Below are 15,479 nucleotides of genomic sequence, written 5' to 3'. Positions count from 1 at the left end.
TCCGGAAGAGGCCAGACAGCAGGCACCACAAGCCTCTGGCTGATGGAAGCAACCCTTTGCAGAGTGTGCCCCTCCACACCAACACACACTCTCTCTCACACACACACACACATACAAGTTGTAGGCCAAGCTGGAGAATTCCTTTTATGCACGTGAAGACATTCATCTAGGGGCCACTAGTCTATTCCTTTCCATACACTTCTACTTACATAATCCGAATTTCTGAGCCCTGGTTTTCCAACTTGCCTTCAGATTTAAAGCGAAAAAGGAGGGGGAGGGGGGGGAGGAAAGGAAATGCTAAGTCATCACATTACCAGCCAAAGTCAGTAAAATTTTCAAATATTTAAAATAAACCCTTCTCCTCAAAGTGGAATGTAGCGAGTATTTCTTTCTTATCTAAAAACCATTTAGTTTTCTTTATCACTTAGATGTTGTGCAAACTGAAGGACTGTCATGCAAGAAGATGCCTCTGGGTTTCTCCCCCCAGAAGTGTCTCCTCCTTTGGGGATTACCAGAAGCCTACATCTGTCATGCCACGATCTGGAGAAGGAGTGTGTGCCCTGAAAACCCTTCTGAAGTGGGAGCCGCAGAATATGAACAGTGTACTTGAGGTGAGTATCGATCTGGAAACTGAAAGAAACCTCATCCTGAGAGCTGCTCCCCCATTTCCCACACTCCGTCACCTGATAGCTGCTTTGAAAATTCCTGCTCAGTCCACACTCCTGCTGCGGCACACTGTCCTCTGGACAGAAGAGACTGCCCCAAACTGTGGGCCACCCCAAAGTCTCCAGACCCAGGGTTCCCTATACCCCCAGCCCAGTCCACACATGAGCCTAAAGATCCTGCTGTCTTCCCCCACTCCAGAAATGCCACTCTGAGCCTCTGATAATGCCCCAAGCTTAATTTGGTGAGGCAAGAAGCCATCCTGACACAACCTCCCTTCCCCTGAATTCAGCGGATCATGGTTTTCCTAATTGCCCCTGCAGGCTTGAGAGTGGGGCTGTATTTTTCCTTGAGGTCCTTCTTTGAGTAGGGCCAGACTGACATCACCACTTAGACTCATGGAGGGGATGGCTGGAAAAACCAACGGTGGCAGAGGAAGCAAGGTTCTCATGTCCCCACTCCTTCCCCCTTTTGTCCCCCTTCCTAACATTGTTTCCAATGAGGGGATGACGGTCTAGTTCAGATAAGAGGAGGCCAGTGCCTCGCTTGAAATGAAAACAGAGGATTGAATAAAGAAGAAAACAGTACTTTGTAGTCCACATCGTCCATCTTTAATTCAGAGACGCATGTATACTCCGGGTAGTGCTGCCTTTGATCTCTTTGATTTTTTTACACCAGATCTGTTATGGACTAAAATTCCTAGGTTTTCCATAGAAACATCTCCATTCCCTCGGGATATTGATGTTTTCTTCTTCCTGGGGGTTATGATATGGTAAATCAGATTCAGAAAAGAAGGGACAATGCCAGCATTCATAGGCCTGGGGTGCTGGGGTGGGGTTTCTCTAGGGCTTCCCCTCCCTCTCTCTTTCTCTTTCATATTCTCATTCCCTCTCTCTCTCTCTCTCTCTCCCTCTCTTCTCCCCATTCCGTGTCTTCCTCTCTCCCTCCCTCCCTCCTGCCTTCACTCCCCTTTCTCCCTGTGTATGTGCGCGCCCGCCCAAGTCTATTTCTCTCTCCCCTCCCTTCCAGCTTTCTTTCTCTGCCTTGTTTTCTCCCCGTTGTTCCCCGGGAACTGAAATAGGGTTGGGATTCTGGTCTCTTCAAGCCTTTCAAGCGCCTTCAACTTTGGCGGCGGCGGCAGCAGGTTGCGTTGCCATGGAGACTGTACTGTATGGCTGCGGCGGCCGCAGCTCCGGTGCCCTAAACAATGCCGCACCAAGTGCAGGTTTCTAGCCCCTTTCCGTGCACTCTTTCCTTCTAATGGGGCTAGTGGCCTCAAATGGGTGCTGTATCTCGACACGACTACAATCCCTCGCGCGCGCTCTCTCTCTTTCCACTTCCCTGATTTTCTTTCCTCCCTCCACGTCTTTGATCTATTAAAAATCAAGAGAACAAAGTCAGAGAGGAAAGTTGGGTTTTGTTGTGGCTGCCACTGCATAAAATGGGGTCTTCAAATAGAGTGTGGTGAAACCGGGTCTGACAATGCTGATCCAGGATTGCTTGTAGCTACAAGTCAAACTGGATAGCTTTATAGAAGTGGATGCAAATTATAACCAGGTCGCCAGGAGGGACAAATCGCTCTGACCCAAACCAGCTTTAGCTAGGACCAATTGCAACATGGGTGAGGCCCCTGGATGAGGAGACACAAGGACCCAGAACTAGAAGAATGTCTGCTAAATTTTAAATTATCTTACAAAGCCTGTGCATTGCTGTGAACCCTGCCTAGATTTGGACAATTTCAGATTCCTCCACAGTGTCTGGCATAGAGCAGGTGATCAATAAATAGTCCCTGTTATCCTTGTTGCTGGTGCACCGAAAAAACCCTCGGCTAGGGGACAGGAGAGGGGATCTACCCAACCCGGAGGGAGGGGTTAGACTTTACAAATCAAGAAACAACCAGCCCTCCACATGTTGCATAACGGCTAGATGGTTAGGGGAAATGCCAAAGTAGACAGATACTAAATCTAGGGGGTTTTCCCCAAAGTGACAGTAATATTAACGCTTTCATTATGGTGAGATGTCATTTGTCACATATTTCTGGTGTGACCATTTTTGAGCCAGAACATATCTGGGCTATTTTGCCAGAATCAAGACTATTGTAGGTCCCTCAATCTTGAAATACACAGAGCATTTCTTTATATAACATACTCATAACTAACTACTCAAATACAGTAGCAATTTTCATTGAATGGAGTTATATACAATATGCAGACAGCAAGTTTATAGACTGATTTTTCCTGTTGAGTTTTCTATTTCAGCAATAAAACAGTTTTATATTACATTCATCTCAATCTTGAGTTAATGAGAAAAGTGGATTTTGCACACTTCAAAAACTTACTGTTTGCATCAGCATTAAGTATCCAATGCTGTTGGCAACCTCTGAATTTTCCAGATTAAAACAACCTTGTGTAATAGCTTCCATTTGAAATAAAATAAATAATAAGATTCAGAGATTGGAAAATGGGAGAAAGGAAAGCAAGAGTAACTTGAAAACCTTTCAAATCTGGGTAATCGGATTGTTTTGCTGTGTAACTCTATCCTAAAATTTGTCAAGGAACTGGTGTAATGATGATCCCCTGAAATGCTTTATCAATATCTTTAAAGTTCATAGAAGACAGGTATAAAACATGCTGGCAAATGGACATTAGACAAGATGAAATTTAAATATTTCTCTCCAAAACAGGAAAAAACTTATGCTTAGCAGAACACTCTAGTCATGTGTAATAACAGGATTCTAAGAGAGACATGTCAATGCAGTTGTGTTTTCCCCAAAGCATACTACATATTTATTTGCCATGTGAGAAAAGAGGAAAAAAAGAATTTGGGGTGTGGAAGTGTTGCTGAGAATCTGTGGGCATGTAAAGGCCAAGATTTCAGAACTCTAATCCCCACATCCCAATCATAAAAGGCAAATGAGAAAGTTCTGCTTTGGTCACTAAGCCTGGAGAAAATGGGATTGAAAATTGTTGGCAAAATCAGCTGGGAGACAACAGTGTGGATATTCTTGGCACAAGTGACCAGGATTTGTGATTTGTGATTTACATTGTCAAGTAAACTCAAATGTGAAGCAAAGAAATATTTGTCTGGCAGCATGAGTGCTTATCATATGTGTCTACCTACTGGTTAAGCATATCACACAAATACAAACACAATAGAGCTGAATTTGATTTTTCACCTTTTTTACACTTTTTTCTTTTTAAATATAGTTTTGGAGTTCCAAATAAATTTTAAAAACCAATCTACATACAATTGGAAAGGTAGAACACGAACTAGCCTTTGGAGAGAGCTAAAGGGAGGGGTCCCTGAGGCCTCTATGTAGCTAGATTGAAAGGAAGCAGGAAGTAATCATGGTAACCACTACCCAGGCTAGAAAAGGAGATTCTGTAGGCCCCGAGTCTTCTTGTCCATTCAGAGTGAAAACTAAACACAGCAATAGGCAGCAAACCCTCTAGTACACCACACACACACACACACACACACACACACACACACACACCATCAAGTTCACAAACAATAAACTGTCCCAGAGTGACCATCACTTTCAGTTGCCCAAAACCCAATTCTCCCCAATTCTAAGCATCATTAGCCTCATTAAAAGTGGTCTGTGAGAGCTTAAGAAAAGATTATTCTTCCTCCCTTCTTCTAACAGAAGTGTTAATCTTGGAGATGATTTTGTCGTTTTCAGTATGAGAAACCAAACCCACATCACAATGGATCTACACTCCCAATTTTTAAGTTACTCTTTCCTTCTAGCCAGTACCATTCTGCTCCTGAACTTCTGTGTTCAGTGGACCTCCCTGTGCCTTTTAACTATACAGACAGGATCACTTCAAACAGCTGGGGCATTATTTAAACTGCCACAAAATGTAGTCCTAGGGCAGCCACTTCAGCATTACCTGCGAATTCATTAGAAATAAAAATTCTCGGGTCCCACTCCAGGTCTCTGAATCAGAATCTCTGGAAGCAGGGTCCAGAAATACCTGCTTCTTTTAATGGGCTCTCTGGCTGATTCTGAAGCTCGCTCAAGTTGTAGAATCACCAGTTAAAGACCCCCCACCTTCCTAATGGAAATGTTAGATTTATGAGGTTGAGTACCTGGAATCTGGAGACAGTGAAAGGAGGGACAAGGAGAAACTGTCTCAAGCTGAGGGCTGAGAATAGAGAAGCCAAGTCAGAGGCCCTGGCTTCTAATTTCTCCTGGGCCCACCCAGGGCACTGGAGAACAACTTCTCAGCCCCAGATTGATGTAACTATGGGACCTTGTAGGTAAAAAAAGGAGAAGGGGCAGTAGCCATTTGCTCCCTTCCAAAAAGAAGCCCAGAATGGGGGAGGGAGAGATGCTGACCCTCAGGTATGGAAGGAAGTTGTGTAAGCAGGAGCAGACAGAGGAAAAGATGCTACAGTCTCCAAAACAGAAGCAGACAAGGGAACTCAAATACTGCCCAGCACAAAGCAAGTGAAGAGACATGTGTACATACATGAGTGGCAATGGCAGTCTGCAGGTGGGGCATGTGTGAGCGGTGTGGAGGTGGTGAATGTGGTGTGTGAAAGGAGTGTGAGGGCTGTGTGGGTATACCTCAGGGGATGTAAGGGGTACAGAAATGGGAGGAGGTATGAGGGCATGAGGTGTGAGGGCACAAGAGGGGATGAAGGGGCTAGAGATGTAAGGGAGTGAGAGGATCATGGAGGGGTAAGAAGGTGTTCAGGCGTGTGACATGCTGTAAGGATGGAAAGGTTTGAGGGGGGTGGGTATGAGAAGGGTGAAGGAAGTGAGGGAGTGGAGGAGATCTGAGGGAAATGTTAGAGTTCTGTGGAACTGCAGGATGAGGAGTGGGAGGGGGTGAGGGTTTAGGAAAGGCTGGGAAAATGTGATGGGGTGTGAAGCTCTCAGAGGGGATGGGAGAAGGTAAGTGAAGAGGCTGGAGCCAGAGAGGGCGCGCCGGTTTGGCGGGCTTCCGGGCCACTGCAAAAATGCAGGGAATGCAAATAAAACAGGGATCCGAAAGTTGCGTGTAGCGTCAGAGCCCAGTACTTGGAAGGCACTTCTCCCAACTCCTGGTTCCCCCACCAGGCTATTTTCATTTATATCAGGGAATGAGCCGCACCCCTCGCAGTGCCTGCCGCACGCTCGCGCTCTCTGTGGGGATCACAGCACAGACGCTCTGCTCTGCCCTGTTAGCGAATTAAGAGGATCCTGAAATGTCAGGTGAGAACCTTAAAGGTGTGGGAATTTTCCAGAGGCCCGTGCCCCTGCTCCTCCTCTCTAATACCTTCGGAGTTCATCTACCCCGCCCTGCCCCCGCCCCGGCCCATTTCTTTAACTCAATTCACGATTTTTACACAAAAGAGGATTAAGATGGGTGCCCAGACGTCTCAAAGGCCGAGATTTTCCATAATGACTATACGAACAAATTTTATGTACCAAGATCATAAATCTCACTTACTGGCGGGAGGTTGGCAGGGACCTTCCAAATGCCCTCTGGAACCCAAGTACTGGAGAGTATTGTCCGGCCTCCGCATTCCCTTTACCAGGAGCAAGTAATTAGGGCCTGATGGTGGACGTAATAAGCATTGGAAATTGGAGCACAACTTATCCGGGCAGAGATTCTGAATCAAAACGAAGATGAAAAGTACTCTCTCTCTCTCTCTCTCTCTTTGCACCAAGGAAGTCTAGAACTTCCTCCCACCAGTGAAAGAATGGTCTCTGATCCTGGACTCTGTTGTGACCTGACTATTTACATGTACAATCACGGCTCCTGAAAGTGGGGTATCTGAGGTATTCCAACTTAAGCAGCGTAACTGAGAATTAAATTCACATACCTCCAAACCATCTCTCTAAGTTTTCAAGCTCAGACCAGAGTGGAATTTAATAATAAGTAGTTGTTGAGGTTTATTAAAACAATATAAGCTGCATCTACATAAATTAGGGGAAAATAATTAACTTTGAACAGGTGGAAGGGGAGGAAGGTCTTGGGTTCTCTCTCTATCACTGAGGTCCTGAAACCTAACCTTACTACTTCACTTTAATTTCACTTCATAGTAAAGTACAAAATTTCACAGATGTTTTGTTATCAGGTCAGTTAAGGAAAATATTCATATAAAGGTTAATGCACACTATGGAGTCATCTAAAAGATATTACAGTTTCAGCATCAGCTAAATGTAACCATATTATCTTTGAAGAACATTAATTTCATATGAAAATGAATTATAGCAGAGTTTCCCAAATGTTCAACACTTAGAAGAATACATAAGCTACCTTAATTTTTCAAATATAGATATAACCTTATATTTTCCACCTTTAATTTTTTGCACCAAGGAAAATAACATTACTATAAATTCTCAAGTATCTTAAAACAATTATTTCCAGAAATGTTAGAAAAAAATTTTTCCTCATTTCTTCCTCATTAGAATTGTCTTATCCCTTGAATAAGAGCAGTTTTTGCCAATATGCTATGTCTTCATTCACATGATAGATTATTATATACCCTCCTTAAAACATTTATGTAAAACCACCTACAGACTTCACAATGGTAAATATGTAATGATATTTCGATTGTGCATAATAAGTATGCACAAATTCGACATGTCTCTCAGCAATAGACCAAACTGATCATCTCTCATCTTTAATTTGTTTAAGTAAATTGAGTAATAAAATGCATAAGTGGACTAAATACGTGAACAGTTCATGCCTAGGATATATGTTTCATACGTTTGTAAAATGTGTTGGTATTTTCTCACTTGATATGTTTCGTTTAAAATATATGCATTTCTGACAGAACAAACTTGAAAATTTCTTGAATTTCTAAACTAATTTTTATAACAACTGTACTTAATGGTACCTCTCTTGTATTCTGCATCATGGATTGTGGATTCTAGGTTCCCATTCACTTATAAGTCTAAACAAACATCATCCACTACAAGCAGAGCTACAGAGAAGCAAAAGCTAGAAATTTATTGCTGCTTTGCATTCTCCATGTCACAGCAGAATATTTCAGAGAATCAAGCCCTGAAACACATATTTCATGTCTTAAATTCCTAAAATCTCTGGGATGGTGGCAAGGGATGGAGAAAGAGGGAAAAGAACACCTAGAGTAATTTTTTAAAAATGAAACCATGTTTTAAAAGTTAAGATGAATACAAATCTAATAATGTGGGCAAATACACCAGGGAACTCAAATATGATTTCTATAAATATCTAGTTGCCTGCATTTTTAAAATTGAAAGCCAAAATACACAGATTATCATTCGTGTTGTTTTCTGTCAGCCTTAAAGAACTGTTTTGAAATGTTTCATAACTGCATACTGTTAATAAATAAGGGTAAACTGTAATCTGATTTGCTAATTAAGATTTCTTAAGAGGGATTATTGAAAAATTATGAGTCTCCTTAATTTTCCTTTTTATCACTTCTGTTTACTTTTCTTCCAGTTCTCCACAAGGTGCTTGTTCTTGAATTTGTCTTTTTCATTTGCCTTCCGAGGTTATTGTTTTTACCTTTCCACTACTTTAGTGCTGCACCCAAATTTGGTGTGGAATATGGCTTTTGTTAAACAGACTTCCTCTTTTCCTGGATAATATAGCCCACCAGAGAGAAGTTAAATTCTACCCAGAGATCAAGAGGAAGAGCTTCCATGGGGGAACCTGAAGATGGTTAAAGGAAGCTTGAAGGAGACCTTGCCAACATTTGGTGAAACAACAGTGCTGTTGGACATTCAGATCTGCATCCCTAGGCTATGGCTTGTGTTGGTGGTTCCCTGGTCAACTGCATCCCTTTGGAATGAAGGAGCTAAACACTCTTCTTCCCCAAAGGACTGACACTGCCATAGGGAATACTGCAAATGTGTCTGTTTTTCTTAATTTGCCCTCCCAGTGTCTGCAGTCCTTTCTGCCCCAGAAATCGAGTCCTGGGGTTTGGTGAGGTTTTGTCATTTTGCTGATAATAAAATTCAGAACGACAGTCCAGGAAAGCTCTTTCTTTTTTCCCCCTATGTCAAAGTTTAGGGAAAGGCAACCCAATCCTCAAATCATTTCAGATTTGCAGTGTGAGGTTTAAAAAGGAGGTTTAAACCAATTTTAGTTTTTCACAAGATGTTTTTCTCCTCCTGCTAAAGTATTTGTTTTTATTGAAGGAAGTGTTCAGACCCCATAAAGCTCAGGAATTGAGAAAACGTCCCAAGTCCCAAGGGGTCTCCAGAGTCTCTGAGAGCCTCTTGACTAGCCTTGCTCTTCCAGGAACAATAAATCCTCCAGGATCTTTGGGTTCTTTCCCAACACTTCCCCCATACCAATTGTCCTGCACATTAGTCTCTTGCCATTTCCCCCACTGTACTTCTTTCTTTACCCACTCTCCATCTCAGCCATTTGTAAGGAAGCTACATTAATGTGCCCATTTGATCAAAAAAGAATCTGTTGATTCCCCTAAAACAAAATCTTTCCTCGATCACCAGTTTTGTTCCTGGTCATCCTGTTAACTTTTCTAAAGGAATTTTTTAAAAAAGAAAAGACCAGATAGAGATGCATATCCCACATCTAAATGGTCTCCTATTTAACCAACAGCTAGCAATCACCCGACATTAATTTATACGGTTTGTACAAATACCTAAGCTATTTAAAAGACTGCTCTGGGTCGTGTGTGGCAGGGAACATCTATCTGGTGAATAGGCAGTGTCACACGGTAGCATGCTCCCTTGTCAGGGCCGATTGTGTTTTAGGCAAACATTTGCGCAAACATAAAGGCAAAGGTCAAGGACTGTTCAGTCCCAGTGTGTGTTAATTCACCTAGCGAACCAATGGGGCAAAAGTTGCATTTTATATGCTTGCCCCTCCAGACCCAGGCGCAGGACTCGCGCCTGATGATGAACAAAAATCGCCTCCGATCAACTCCCTTGTCAATTTCTTTCGATTTCCTCAGAAATACAACTGGCAAAGTCCTGTTTGGCAACGACTGGATCGTCTCTGCCCAAGCCCTAGCACAGCACGTGTTTATTCCACGTTCCAGGGTAGGGGAGAACTAATAATAAAATAAAACCTATCTTGCAGGAGACGCTTGCAGGACGTTGTTTAGTGCTTAAATGAACGACCACTTGGCGCTGCCGCCTGAATGTCTATGCCACGAAATACACAGCAGACCAACATCATTCAAACCACAGAACCGAATCCTAGAGCGGGTTAGTGGCAAGAAAGTTCATTTAACTATGCGTTTGTAATGGCCGTCTGTGGAAATGTATGTGCGCGCGCTGAAAACCGCGTTTCGAGTTTCTTTGGGAGCATTTCCCTACAATTCAAAGCATACAAGGCATCGCTTTCCTGTGAAATATGCCTCCCACACTAATATGTCTACACCATCTCCCACAGATCACTCCTAGTTGTTTCTCAGCCCCTGAAAAACAAAATACAAATGATTTCGAGTAGATGTCAACTTGAGCAACTCTGAAGGGGAATATTTTTAGGGTTAAACAAACGCGCGCGCGCGCTCCGACCCTTAGAGTTTACTTTGCATCAATAATCATCTGGCAAGAACCAATGGCTGAGTTTTTCCAAAGCGTCCATTTAAGGGAAGAGTTTTTTCCCTTGATAAACCCGAATGTCGCAGCTGCGCGGTCCACAAGCAAGTAGTTTACAGTGCAAAATACATTCCTGCGAGTCAGGCGAACCACCGACTCAGCTGAGGAACGGCGCGGCGCTCGCCTGCGGCGAGAGAGCCCAATACTTGTTGCCTCTATGGCCCCAGCGCAGCTCCGTGAACCCCGGCCACTCAGGGCTCGCGGGCCTCTGGGACTATGATGGCAGGACCGGGGAAGAAAGTGCCTCCCCGTAAAACACAAGCGAAACCAAAGTCTCAGAAGGCAGCCATCCTGGGAGGGAGCCTGGAGATACTTTCTCGTCCCTAAAATCAACAGGAAAACTCTTCTCAAAGTGCATTTTCACTGAGTTCCCAAACCAAAGAGAAAACAAGAAAATGTAACTTACCCCGACCTGCCACAATACTACATTATGAGCGTCCTTTTAACACTTTGGGTCTTCCTTTAGTGCTGCAGCCTTTTTTTTTTCCTCTTGCCAAAGATCAACTTTCAAACTAGTTGTGGTTTCAAAAAATAAAAATCAAAACAATTTTTTAAACCCTTCTCATATATTGGCCAACTAGAATCTGCCTCAAATACTTCTTCCTTCTTTCTTTCTTTACCACAATTCTCTAAACACCACCTGGGCAGCTTCACAAGGCTTAAAGTTTGTGTGGTTTGTGTGAGCTAGTGTGCGAGTGTGTGAGAGTATGTGTGTGCGGGTGTGGAGAGTTAGTTGCTTTTAAAAAGACATCGTTGTCATTCAGACTAATAAAAGTGTGGCCCCCATCTTTGGGTGTGGGGTTTTTACATGCACCTCTCATTTCAGTTAACTTTTTTCGAGCTGAGAAAAGCTGCTAGCTTACTTTCGGGAGACTTTGCTCGTTATTCATCTGTTTAGTCGCCTCAGAGGCACAAAAGCGGATCCGCGGCGTTATGAAAAATGGCCTGGGAGTGGAGAATGTCACAGTGGTCGGCGTATTATTTTAGCCTTCTTAAAAAAAAAAAAAAAAACTCAGGGAAAGTTTGCTTTTGATGAATTCAATAAAAGCGAAGCTGCAACGGAAGAGATTTTCAGCTAAAATCATACAGCATGGGGCAGAGCTTAAAACAGCCAGATGGTCAAAAGTAGAGGGAACCTCTCAGTTCAAAACCCAGATCTAGAATTCCCTCGGTTGAGCCTCTTAGTTTATTTAATCCCGCATGTATCTATTTTTTTTTTCCTATTGATATCCCCACTCTTTTACCCCTCCCTTTTGCATTCCTACTCCACCCGCATCCCAGAAGTTGTTATCGAGACATCGTCTTGGGATTTGCAGAAGTCACTTTTCAAGTTTCCCTTTTATATCAGAGTTAAACTTTCGAGCACTCCAGGCTCGGGGCCAAGTTGACTTAGGAGTCCGTAGAAGCGCTCACTGTGGGACTCCATTAGGTTCTGGGTTCAAATTTTGCGACCTTCAAAGGCCGAGGCTTTTAAATATAAGGACAAATATATTAATCCCTCTCCTCCCCCAACCACAGAAAATCAGAAGGGTATGGCTCACCACTCAGCCTTGTACCCTCCAGGTTCCCTCTTGCGACCCCAACATGCAGAACGATGTTTTCTTGGTAAATTTATCCAGACCTCCCATAGAATTGTTAGGGGTCAGAGAAGCGCAGATCCGGGTGACCACAGCAGCTCTGTCCAGACTTTGGAATGGGGGGGGTGCTAAATTAATATGCATCCTATTTGAGCTAAATTCTTGGGGTCAGATGCTGGTCAAGCAAGAAATGCGGGGGTGGGGGGAGGGGGGAAGGGAGAGAAATAAAAAGAGATGACTGGACTTACAGCCTGAAGCTCTTCTTCCCAAGGTGAAGAGCCGAGCCAGAAGCTAACCAGGATCCCACCCCACAACGCAAGCCCTGGTAGTATTTAATCGGGCTTTCCTGTTTAGCCGCCACCTCCGGGAAGGCCTCCGGATGGTCGGTCCCCATTCCAGCCTAACAGCAGTTCTCCAGCTGAGGAACTGGGTGAGATGGAAGGCAAGTTTTCGGAAGGATTTCGCAATTGAGGCCAGACCTGCCCAGGCCAGAACCCGGAAGCCGCGCGCCCCTCTCCCCCGCCCGAGTAGCCGGGGGGGGGGGGGGGGGGGCGTTGGGGGGGTTGGGGAATGGGAATGGGGCTTGGGAAATCCGGGAGAGCGAAAGTTAGCCCTGGAGAAGTTGCGGCTATTGCGAGCCTGTGGATGAGAAAAGGGAAGCAAAAGCTGAAGTGGATTTCCCAGAGCCTCATCCTTCCCATGAGAGACAAAATCGGTCCCAAGAGGTAGAACAGTGGACCCGTTGGCCTCGCTTTTCTTCAAGAACCGGCTCTGCCACTTTCTGACTGAGTAACCCCAGCAAAGTCCTTTAACCATCCCAGCCTTCCCTTTTCTCTTCTGTAAAATGGGCATAAAAGTAGAATCTGTTTCACAGGATTATTTTTTTAATTAAATTTGACTGTGAGTGCAAAACACCATAGTAAGCGCACAATTAATATTCACTGTTGTGTTGTGGGTATGACTGTAGGCAGTGTTTTTATTATAAAATTCTGATATAGGCTTTGCAGCAACCATACCTCCAAGTACAGGCTCTCAATGAGCCTTGCCCTAGATTCACGTCTTCACTTTCTCAGCTCCGGAGATCCAACAGAGACCTCGGGAGCCCGACAGAGACCTAGATAGTTCGAAGGTCTGGCTGGCAGGTTGAAAAGCGGCCCTACCTGAGTCATCCCGACCCCAGTCGGTGCCTGCGCGACCCTCTCCTTTCTCTACCCCACGCTGCAGAGCCTCAGGTACCTCTGGGAATGCCTGGGGTATTCCCAATCCCGGTCCCTCATAGCTGCCCAGGCCCTGGAAGAAGTACCCAAAGTTGACTGGAAGAAGAACTTTTGTAAAAGATGCTCGCTTTTCTACCTTTTGGAAGCGAAGGAAAAACAATCCGGGGTAGGAACTGGAGGAAGATGCCCGGGCCGAGAAAGGAGTCCCTCCAGCGCACCCCGACACCCCTAGAGCGTGAGATTCACACCTAGAGTTTTCCGGTGCCAGTATTTTTCTCAGAGGATGCCGGGAGGAATCCTCTTCTGGCTCTCAGGCTGGCTTGCTGTAAATAGAAGTCGCGCCCCCCAAGTGCTCCCGGGCCCTGTCTTGTAGGACAAAACGAGCTAAAACCCCAGAAGACATGGAGCCGGTCCAGATCAACCAGCGTTTAGTGGGACATTTATGAGACGCCTTTTGACCGTCGCTTGAAGTTCCGCATCTATCTTGTGATGCTTGGAGTGCGGAAAGGTTGATTCCTGGTTTCCACAAACTCTGAGCAATCAGTAAGGACCAGATTTCCTGTTAATGTTTTGCCCCACAACGACTTCCAGGGCACCCTACTCCTCAGGCTCAAAATGGGGCACTGCCTGGCACCTAAGCTACAAACGGAGCATGTTGCGGTGTCCTCAAGAGAAGGGGTTACCAAAAGTCAAACCTCTCCCCAGACCCTTGAACTTTTGCACCCTCCGGGGAAGCTGAGGTCAAGGGCTGGCTCAGTGCGCAGGCGACCCTTCCATCCCGTAGCTGCCAAGGCTCCTGACCATGTGGGTGATGCCGTTTCCAGCTGTGTGTCACCTGAAATATGAACATCCTGTCCAAGTAGGGGAAGAAGAGGAATTCCCAGACAGAAGTTTGCTTCTTTGCAGTTTGTCAATGGGAAAAAATCGATTGGATTAGATCCGAAGGTTTCCGTAGTTTTAACTCCGTAAACTCCATAGTTTAAACTCGTGGGCAGGGGGGGTGGAACCGGAGGGGTAGAACTGATTTAAACAGCCCAAGAGACCCCGAACTTCTGGGCTGAAAATTCCTTTTGATTAATGGGCTTTGCTTTGCGCTTTACAATTTTAATTAAACTATCAGGGGCTTCGCTCCTTTAAAATCATGGCCAACACGGACGTGATGAATTGTGATCTGTCCAAAGCACTCGCTTTGCTTCAGTTTTTGCAGCACTCTATCCTACAACTCCTTTGGGCCCCAAAAGTTTGCGCACCATAAATCTCACCTTTCTCACTATCCAATCCGACATTGTCACACTTGTTTGTGACTTTCTGTCTTGGGCAAGTATCAATCGAAAGGAACTTAGGCGCTGGTGGATGATGTTCCCGCCTGAGGTGGGGCGCTGGCATTAATTGTCCCAATAAATTGAGATATAGTGTGCATAATTCAATGGAGCAATATGGCTATAGTCCACGTGTATGACTTAATTAAGCTATTTGCAGCCTGGTGCTGCAAGTCAACGGGTGTGCAAGTGGATTAACAATCGCCAGCTCCCTTATCCTCAGGATGGCGCATAATTACTTTACTAGCGGTACATATCAATTTTTGATGATTGCGGAAACCATGCTCGCTTCACCAAGAAGCCGCTTAATAACTCTCTATTGTGTATTAAAAAAGTAGTGTTTGGAAATATTTTGAAGTCGCTCCCAACATTTTTATAGGTTCTGAGTGTGACCTTTAATGGGCCGCCGTTTTATTCCTGATGTATATTTTATAAAAGGACAAAGGTTAAACTACACATCCGTGCTTTGAGAAGGAATTGGAGTGCCACTGCTGTCCACCACCCGGCTAACGCTAACGTCTAGCCTTTTGCTGGAAGCCGGGTTAGTAGAAGAGGACGTAATGGACTGGTATAAAGTCTTACAGTGGGACAGTCTCCTCTAAAATTGTCTTTCTGGCCCCATTCCCACCCCACTCCCCCATCTCTCTCTCTCTCTCTCTCTCTCTCTCTCTCTCACACACACACACACACACACACACACACACACACACACACCTCTTTCCACTTAGTATTTCAGGGGCACTGTGAACAACCGCTCCTTCCAGCACCCTCTTCCCCCTTTTGCTACCAATGTCACGATGTACCGAATGATGTACACCCCTTGACGGTGAGGTTAGGGTAAAGAAGGCTTCTGGTGGCCCGGCGGGAAATATGTACCAACATGTGCTGATAAAATTTGCAAGAGAGCTAATAAAATTACCGAACCTGATGACAGAGACATCAACATTCAGACTTCCTAGGTTCCTTGCTTTTTGTTCAGAGTAAGATGGTACCAAAGCCCCAGTTCACTTCCACCATGGTTGGGGATGGGTGACAATGGTGTGCATTTGTTCCATGTGATTTACTATTTGAATCTTAAGTCAAGGCTGATAGTTCGACCTCTCTGCGTTGAACTAAATTCATCATCTATAATTTTATTAAA

This window comes from Choloepus didactylus, chromosome 1 (genome assembly GCF_015220235.1).
Source record: "Choloepus didactylus isolate mChoDid1 chromosome 1, mChoDid1.pri, whole genome shotgun sequence".
Lineage (NCBI taxonomy): Eukaryota > Metazoa > Chordata > Mammalia > Pilosa > Megalonychidae > Choloepus > Choloepus didactylus.
Note: the sequence above shows the minus strand (reverse complement) of the source record.